Here is a 10,314-nt window from a genome sequence, read left to right as displayed (position 1 = left end):
CTGTGTCTTCCACCTGTGTAAGAGGGAAACTGCATTGCTTACCTACTTTCTGAAAGGCTGAGAGATGAAGGGATGAAAAATATTGCTAGAAGAACTAAGCACCCTTTTGGTACTGCATTTGCTTCCTGGATTTATTTTCCCCACATCTTTGCGCAAAGGAAAATAAATTTGTATGAAATCCACCCAGGGCCTGACAATTGCCACTTGACCTTCTAGTTACAGGCTGTGCAAAGCCACGTAAATAAGGTAACCTACAATTCAGTGAAAGAAGAGAGAAGCGCAAAGAGGATTTCAGAATGTTGATAAGTGGTCACATTTGCTCTTCACCCTCTCAAGTGCAATCTGGGGATGAGCTCAGTTTCCACGCAACAAGATCTACAAGGTAAATAGTCCTACAGTTGCTGTGTAATGGTTATCTGAAAAGTTAGGCACCTTCTCCAGCTTAACTACAAAGCATGTTGTTTCCAGTCAGGCATAAGAATACACATTTGTGTTTTCTACATAAAGGCATTTGAGATAGTTCTTCCTCACTGAAACTATACAAGAAACACCTCACCGAGTCAGTCAGCTGTGACAATTCAGAGGTTTTTGCAGATCAGCATTCACCTGGCTGTGCCTGCAGCTGCGACGACCATCATGCTATGAGCCTATGCCAGGTCTCCTCTGACAACTGGGCTACGTACAATTTCCTGTAAATTATATAATTAATAGATAATATAGTAAAAACTTGCAATATATAGGCATTATTAGGAGTCTTAATTCATTCTAGAACATCACTTTGAAGTCAGTAGATGTGAGGCAGGGCTCTGAAGACGAGCTGGCGAAGCCCTGCTTCCTCAAAGAGTCCCAGAGGGGTCCCATTAGCATCAATTTCCCCACTATAGAATCTTCAGATGGGACATGAATTAACACTGGTTCTGTAGGTTTTCAAACATTTTGTGTTATATTTCAACAGTCACATACACATTGTTAGACACAGAGCAGAAAAAAAGTATTTCTAAGAAAAATGATACACAACAGAAGAGATTAATCGAGTCTCATATAATACAGAGATTATTCAAGTTTTTATACTTCTTAGACTCACTGTAGCTATTCAGTGAGTGTAGTCTTATAGTGGCCTTCCTCCTTTATCCACCGAATCTTGAACTGAATCCCCTTTGCTTTGTGCACTAACATCCTCCAGCTCTGTTAACAGAAAGATCTTGGCACTTTTCAAATCCACAGAATCTGGCTGCAGCAGAAATAATACGTACAAGAGTGGGTGCCTTCAATTACAGAGAATAACCAGCGAAAGTAGGAAGAGGGACTGATAATAAGTATAATAGCAACCGTATTAGGCCAACAGGGTCAACAGCTAATCTCGCTGCAGTCTGAAAAATGTTATTTTAATTCCAGTAATTGGCCCCAACCACCAGCAACAATTGATGTGCTGCCACTTTTATCTGCTTGCTGCTCGCCATGTTCATATGCAGCTGCACTGCAAGATGAACACAAATTACCTGCTCAAGTCAATGAAAGTAATTGCTTTTGCTCACATTATTGATCAGTTGTGTTGCTTATACAAAGCTTCAGTCATTGTACCATCGCTGGCTTATTGAGGATGAGTTATCTGTAGGTACCACAGTATCCAGAAAGCCAGGGAACGGGCTAATTGTTATTATACTAGAGATCATTATTATGATTATTTTTCTTAATGACTAACATTTATATGATGCTGATCATGCAGTTACCCTATGGCGGTCTGCAAGCTTCACAAAAGGTTTTACAAACTCTATTTCTGAGCCTGAAAGCACTATTATTATTTGGAGACTGCTTGTAACGTGACCTAGGGCCAAAAGAAAGACCAGGATTATCTTTAATAAGTGTTGCACAGCTTCATTTTGATCACAGACAAAACTTCATGTCTACCTAACTTTAAACACACAGACCGTTCTGTGGGACCTACGGCCATACTGGTTATAGGGGGGAGTCACAGTTGGTGAGGGAAGTGCCATAGGTTTCCAGTTTACCAGCACCACAACAGAAAATCAAGAAAGTCACCAAGAAGGACTGCCACAGCTCGCAGGCATGTGTGGGTCACAGCCAGCCAAAGGACACCACGGCCACCACCTCAGGAGGCTCCTTTCCACTTTCAACTTTTTGGGGAGTATAAATCTCCTAACCTCTACATTCAGTAACGTCGTTAAGTGGAGTGGACATCACACAGAATTATGCTTTTGTGCAATTACTTGAGCTCCATGTCAGAAATAATGTTGTCAGTAACATTTTATATTGGATTCCAATTCCTCAGCAGAAAAAAAGTGGACCAAGGACCACGTATACCATGTTCCTTTTGGTGCCCAGGCACCCTCTGCCTGAACTAACTCAGGGTCTTTACAGACCCATCCCTGCCATCACAGACCTGATCTCAGGTACCTGCATCTTCCACTGGGACCTAGATTTTAGCTCATGTTCCAGGGGACACGTAGGTACCTGCATCTTCCACTGGGACCTAGATTTTTAGCTCATGTTCCAGGGGACACGTTGCCTGTTATGCAACTTTTCTGCTGCTTAGCACTAGAAAAAAACAACCAAACGTGTTTAAGTGCTTTTAAATTTGAGGCGCTATCTTATGAAATGTGGAATAATAAATAAGCATATTCTAGATCTATTCTATTTCAACTTTTCTGCTGCTTAGCACTAGAAAAAAACACCAGACATGTTTGAGTGCTTTTAAATTTGAGGCACTATCTTATGAAATGTGGAGTAATAAATAAGCATATTCTAGATCTATTCTATTCCGATAAAGTTTCCAGAACTATAATACCTCAGGGAAGAAAAACATGATATGTAATAATACGTAATAACAGAATAAGGAGTCTGAAACCAGGGCATCTTGACATTTAGGCAGCTCCTCTGGACAGGGATTTGTCTGCCTTCATAGAAGGAGTTTCCAGTTCAGAGTCATGTGCTGTTATGTCCTGTCGTTTAATAATTTGAAAATTTGAGCATTTGACGACCTGTTGTCCCACAAATAGGAACCCAGGCAGTTAGCAGCAGCCTCTTCAAGAATCCTGCTTTTTTTCACAAAATTAGGACACCTCTAAGTGTCTTTTCTTCCCAGTGCTTTAGCTTCACATTTGTGAGCTAAGGTGGAAGCAATTAATTACAGAGGTTTGGGGGAGGCTGAGAGCTCTTCACCAGGCAGCACCTTGCTGTCAGGTGTAAGCAAAGCAAGCCAAGAGCCTTGGCCCTGCTCCAGGAGCAATGCTTGTCTCCTTTCTTTATGGATACTTGGAGACATCTGCCCCCACTCTCCAAAAAAATATGTGAGGAAATTATTTTTTTTCCACCCAATTATTTGGCCAATTCCCCATATCAGAGATAAGAACCGCACCATATGCATTTTGCAGATTACTGATCTCCGTTATCCTTGCACTGATAGAAAGCGGCTCACTCTCTACAAGAGTGTTTCAGCCTAAATAGCTGGAGTACATTCTTAGCCACGTAAAAGATAAATTAAATTAGAAAGTTCTGTTCAGCAAGGAGAAATTTAGCTGCCTATCTTTGAGCCACACATGAGATCACACAACTTTTTAATTTTACTTGTTAAACTCCTTCTCTCTGGCTTATCTGGAAAAAGAAAAAAAACCAACAAAAACTAAAGTGTGGGGTTTGCTGTTTGCTTAAAACACACAAACTCACTCTAACATGAGTAGCAACTGGCTAGAAACTCTGCCATGAACCCCTTCTATTTCCATGGGTGTTGGAAGCAAGGTGTAAGAACTGTGAGTGGAAGAGGTAGGTTTGTGTTGCTTCTATGCCATTTTCTAAGCTATTTTATTTGAAAGGCCGGGTAAGAGATAGGATTCCCACCAAACTTAAAGTATTGATTGCTATGTTTAGACGAGGTGTCTAATCTGGGAGAAAACCTGACTGATTCCTCCACTGCTGCTGAATAAGCCCCATGACCCAGTAACTACTCCCATGTACCCAAGAAAACAGAAGTTATTGCCAAGTTCTTGTGGTTAGCCAGTCCCTGATGTTTCTGGGATTGGTGTCCAATTATTAATTTTGAAGCTGGTACCATCTTATTTACTGGAGGTATTTAAAAGAAGGATAGATGAGGTGCTTAGGGACATGATTTAGTGGTGGGATGGCAGGGTGAGGTTAAAGGTTGGACTCGATCTTAAAGGTCTTTTCCAACCAAAGTCATTCTATGATAACGCGACCGATCTGCACTAAACTTTTTAAGCCTATATCACCTTAAATTCTGCGGAGCGCAGCTGATTTTAACTGGTGTCAGCATCCCCGATGGGGAGGCAGGGGGTGTCCTGGGTGCAAAGGGGGCCCACGGCAGCAGCGGATGGGCACACACTCTCTGCCTGCTCCTGCACATCCCGGCAGGATTTGCTTGCACTTTTTATTAATTAAGAGAGAACAGAGCAGCTCTGCATTTCTTCAATTTTACAGTGACTTTGAGTGATTTGGCTAAATCTGGAACAAACCAGTCCAGAAAGGCACGTCTTTCCGGGAATTAATATCTACAGAAAAAAAGAAAAACACGTTTACTAAAGGTCCTCTTCAGATCTGCTTCGGACCACAGTTATCAAGGCAAAATCCCAAACTCTTACACATTCTGCAGGGTATACGACAGAGTGGAAATAGAAAGAGAATTTATCACCTTTCTTTCCTGTTTAACTGTAGGGTTTTTTGTTGTTTTCTGCCTAATTAAATGCAGATTAAAAAGCAAAATATGCAGAAGCATGCACACCAATCAGGTAAGTAAAGGTAACAAAAATGTACGTATTTTTGCTAATTACTACCATGATAACATGGGGGTTTGTCCTCACTTCTGTTCTTTATTCAGATAAAAGGGAAGCATGTTCCAAACAATAATAGGTATTCGATATTTCAGTCATATAAAATGTGGTTTGAATATGGTTTGGGTTTTAGGTCAAAAGCTCAATTAATAAATAAAATCAAATGGCTTATATGTTAAAAGGCATGTTCAGCCTTGCAGTTCTGTATAAGTCAACTGAGAATACACTGGCTATTTTAAGTTTCATATATGAATGTTCCAGGCTTCTCTTCTGTGCTCCAAGGGAAGGAGGAAGGTGCGATTATAAAAACCAAACAAACAAAAAACCCAACCCCCCCGCACAAACCAAACCCAATGCACTATTCAAAAAACCTGAACAGTTAAAGAGCATTTTCATGCCCCTTTCCAGAGCACTTTTTCCTGAAGGATGGAAGAAGGCGAGATATTTTACAGATCCCTCCAATTCCCCAATTTTCACTCTTTATGCACCACAGCCTCAGCTTGAATAACCTGGAATAGCTCTGATTTTGCAAGCTGACTTACATTCATTTTTGCTACTTAGAGCTTTGGTCAATTGATTTGTTCTGGAGATCAATACCAAACTCCTCATTGCTGTCCACAGGTTTTTGTGATGATGCGTTTGATTTTTGGGTTGTTTCTTTCCAGTGGGAGCCCTCTCTGCCAGCAGGCAGGACACATCAGCATAGCTGGTGATGTTAAAGTTGGGCCAAGGCTTTGCTCGAGATCACTGCATGGACGGCTGTGATGGCAAGTGGCATATGCCCCCCCAGCCCTAGGCATGAAGGGTGGGAAGGAAATAGCAAGGACAGAGTTTTATACCAGCACCAGGAGGCAACTGATAGCTGGCAAAATATAGAAAGAGTTGTTCTAAGGACTGGATTTGTTGCCAATTTTGTCCCAAGTCTCTTTATGGAATTGAAGCCTTATGAAAAAACAGACATAAAACTATCTTTGTCATTCAAAAGGGCAAGTTGTCTGATAGATCATGAAGAAGATGGACCATTGTCTCCTTGGCAAAATCTGATGCCTGACAAAATGATGGACACTGTGATTAATGACGCAATGAGATTATGGCAGGTTAATGAGCTAAGCCTATCTCACTACATGAGCAAAATATCATTATGACTTTTTAGGTAGATTAATTGCAATTCTCCTCACATCCTACATTTACTGTTTCTATTTTTGCAAGTGAAAGCACTCTTCAAAGTGATCACAAGTTTCATCTGGCTACTCAAATTATACTTCCAAATCTTCCACAAGCTTTCCCCTTGGTCTTTAATTGAGTTTGTAAAGGCAAATACAGTTTCCGCTTTTGATCATGCAACCGTCGTCTTTAAGTATCTGTCCTCAAAATGATCCCCCCCAAGACCAACGAATGCTTTGCCTATGTCCCTACGGCAAAAGCACACACTTAAGCAGAGATTTACAAGCTGTGAGGATGCGGGTGATTTGCCCTGCTCAGCGCCCAGTCCTGCCTGCTCAGCCCCAGCTTCTCCCTGGCACACAGGACCCACTAACCACAGCAAACCACGATGGAAGGGATAACTTCCACTAGACAGGCAGGGGAAGCAACCCAAACAGCTGGTAGAGGCTACAGAGAACCCTTTGGTAAGGAGAGCTTCACAGAATCACAGAATCGCAAGCGTTGGAAGGGACCTCGGGAGATCACCCAGTCCAACCCCCCTGCTACAGCAGGCTCTCCTAGAGCATTCTACACAGGACTTCATCCAGGCGGGCTTTGAATATCTCCAGAGAAGGAGACTCCACAACCTCCCTGGGCAGCCTGTTCCAGTGCTCTGTCACCCTTAGTAAAGAAGTTTTTCCTCATATTCAACTGAAACCTCTCATGTTTCAGTTTGCACCCATTGCCCCTAGTCCTGTCGCTGGACACCACTGCAAACAGACTGCTTCCATCCTCGTGACTTCTGCCCTTAAGATATTTGTATGTGTTGATAAGGTCCCCTCTCAGTCTTCTCCTCTTCAGGCTGAACAAGCCCAACTCCCTCAGCCTTTCCTGGTAGGGGAGATGCTCCAGTCCCTTTATCATCTTAGTTGCCCTCCTCTGGACTCTTTCTAGGAGTTCCACGTCTTTCTTGAACTGGGGAGCCCAGAACTGGACACAGTACTCCAAGGTGGGGTCTCACCAGGGTAGAGCAGAGGGGGAGGAGAACCTCCCTCGACCTGCTGGCCACACTCCTCTTAATGCACCCCAGGGACATAGTGTCATGGCCCATCTCTGCATTGGCATGTATGAAAGTAAATGCGGCTATTTTTAATAAAGCTAAACTTCGCTGTAATCAACAAACTAGGTATCGGCTTCTACTCTTCAGGCTGCTCAGTTGACATTGGCTAAAGACTTAAATTACGCATAAGATGTGTAACTTTTTCTTTGGTAATAATACCAAGATAATACAGCTTGTGCGCGTGCTTGAAAGCCATACAAGCTAAAGTTTTGTGCTGTTCTAAGGCTCGGTTCAGGTTGTATTGTGATAAATATCCAAGAAGAACGTAACTCCCAGAATTTATTAAGTGAAATTAGGATGAAGCATATTATGACACTTCAAAACAACAATCTCAGAAAGCGCTCACAATAAAATGAGGTAGTTATTAGTAATATAAAAGAGTTAGTGATTAAAGATTTAACATGTTGTCTTGGACTCACAATACAGCCATTCTGAAAATGAGTAACATGCTTGTAGGATTTATAATTCCTTACGGAAAGCATTATAATTCACTTTGAAGAAATTAAGCCCATTTAATCTTGATATCATTTCAAAGAATTTATTGAAGCTTATTAAGAGCAGAAGGGGGGGAGGGGGTTTGCCCTGAAATCAGTGATAGATCTTATGAGAAATAGTGGAAAGTATTTTTTTGCAAAAGCATAAAACCTAACAACTATGAATTTAACTGGAATTTAATACAATATTTTTGGAACACACCTTATCAATCAATGTGCATCTACAGCAACCACATTTGTAAGGGATAAAAAATAAATAAACCCTTAATCCAGTCTAGAAATTTTTCTGTTACCATTAATATGCCTTTCCATTTGCCGTTCAGTATAGCTATTATTTTCATCTGAGAACATTTAGAACTCTGGAGAAAAAAGTCTGAACCATAATTTTAACATAAAGCACATCAAGTATTCAGATGCACAGTTGCGTATAAGTTGAAGTTCAATCTCTTCCACATATTACAACAGGCTTGAATCTGTCACCTTTATTCAAAGTAAGTAATCATCTAAGCCTAATCTTCCAAGATATTGTAGCACTAAAAATGCAGAAAGGTACTCAGTAGGACTTTCAAAAACAGCTCCCTAATTAACTCATTTTAGCATCAGTGCTTTTATTTGAGTAATAAAACCTAAATAATTAAAGATACACAGGCAACCACATATGCAAATAAGCACATCATTACAGTGCTCTAGATCAGTGTTATGCACCTGAGCTCCTTTGAAACTTTCATTTGACAGATCTTTATATTTAGGTGTATGACTACTTTGAAAATTTAGCTCGTAGGCTTCTCTGTTTCCATGAGCCTATCTGCAAAATAAAGATAGTCCCTGACTATTGTAAAGATTTCATATATTAAAAGGCTGTGCTGTACTCAGACACCAGAGTATAAAAGGTGTGTTAGCTCCTGAAAAGATCAGAGACAAGAAACTGAATGTGAAAACATAGCTGGATGGTGTCTTACTGTATTTTTAGGAAATTAAGAATTGATATATCACAGAGTTCAGAAAATTGGGAAGAACTAGAAGTGTTTCTGAATGAGAAGAGTTCTGGGTTTTTCCACTAAATCACAATATTCCAAGGTAAATATTTAAATCTAAACCAACAACAAAAAATAATCCTTTCTTTTTTTTTCTTTTTTTTTTTAATAAAATGGACTTTAGGCAGACCCTTTGTTCTCCAAATATAAGTGTTATTTTGACCAGTTATGTCCTTCCTGCACTACATTGCTGATACAGCTATGGCTGATGTAGTGGCTTTCCCCCCCTGTGTATTTTCAACCTGAGCCAGTAAACACTTTCTCTCCGATGTCCTGTTAGCCCAAAGAGCGGAAACTGGAGGTGTCAAGGTCTTTGGAAAAAGGACAAGCCAGTGCATTACCTTGAATCCCCACAGATCTGCTGTAGGCCTTGCTCTGAGAGAGAAAGTGAGAGGGCAGGGATAACAGAAATGATGGTTATGAAGGAATAATCCCTCTGGACATTTGCCTTCCTAAAGCTTCAATCCCCCTCTGCCTCCCCCCCCTCCAGCCTCAAATCACCAAGGGCTGGTTCAGCATCAGTTTCTGTAAATAAATGTTGTAGGGTGGAAGGAGCAAATCCTTCATTACCTTTTATGAGTAACTCATTCAGTGACCTTGAGGCAGTTACACAACCTTGTTTCGCAATCTCACCGAGACAGAAACGGGGGTGAAACGAGGACCACACTCAAAGCCAGCTGCTACAATTCATTTTGCCTTTCTCTGGTAGACTGATTGCAACGCATGTTGCAAATAGATTAGTTTGTCTGAGAGCAATCTATTTTTGGTTACCAACTTGTAATCTGAAATTACAAAAATATTACTGTTTAAGGGAAAAGTGAAATGACCAATGCAGGCCGTTGAAGTGTGATATTAATGCCACTTTGGTCCAAGTCGATATTATGAAGCGAGATATCTCTTAGGCTTTGGAGAAATGATTCACAGGAAGCAGCGAAGGGCAAACTCAAATGCTTTGGAAGCTGACTCTGTGTTAGCTATAGAGCAGGAGCGGTGGATAAAGACTTCACCAGGTCTCTCCAGATCTCCTGCATGTCAGATAGGTCTGAAGCTCATGAGAAGAGCCTTGTCTGGCATTACCCACCCTTCCTGCCTCCTGTTCTGCTGCTGTTGCTTCCCTGGATGAGCTCAAAGTAGTCTGAAACTTAAGCATCTCATTGTAACCAGAGCACGATGGTGTGCGAACATGATCACTGCCGAAATAAAACATCTGAATGTTTTGAATAGAAGAAATTAAATCCAGTCACAGGTAGTATCTATCACTCGAAATGTCATTTAATCTGGCATTCTCAAGCACTAAGAATAGTCAACTCTGAACTATTATCTCCATTTTTCTGCCATCCTAATTTTGGGTATTTCATGCCACAGTGAATACTTAGACATCACAATATTTTTAGACTCTGAAAAATAACATAATTCTTAGGCAATGGCATGTATATTTGCATATGAAAAACAGGACAGGTGCAGCTGAAGCATCAGGTGCAGGTAAAAAAAATCTTGTGGCATCAACACCTTGAGAAATACTAGCTGGTTCTAGCTTTTTCATGTTGAGTTGTCCCATAAAAGTCCTTCAAGGTAACAATTTTCCAAAGTACCATACTTAATCCAAACCTTACTGAGATAATCCTGTACATGAACTATAGTCACAAAACCTCCTATGCAGACTTCTGATAATTTTGCAAAAGTGTACTCCAATGCTCGTAATTCAGCGGTACCCGTGACTT

Source organism: Egretta garzetta, unplaced genomic scaffold (genome assembly GCF_000687185.1).
Source record: "Egretta garzetta isolate BGI_Z169 unplaced genomic scaffold, ASM68718v1 scaffold228, whole genome shotgun sequence".
NCBI lineage: Eukaryota > Metazoa > Chordata > Aves > Pelecaniformes > Ardeidae > Egretta > Egretta garzetta.
The sequence above is the reverse complement of the archived record's forward strand: the minus strand, read 5'-3'. Positions refer to the sequence as shown.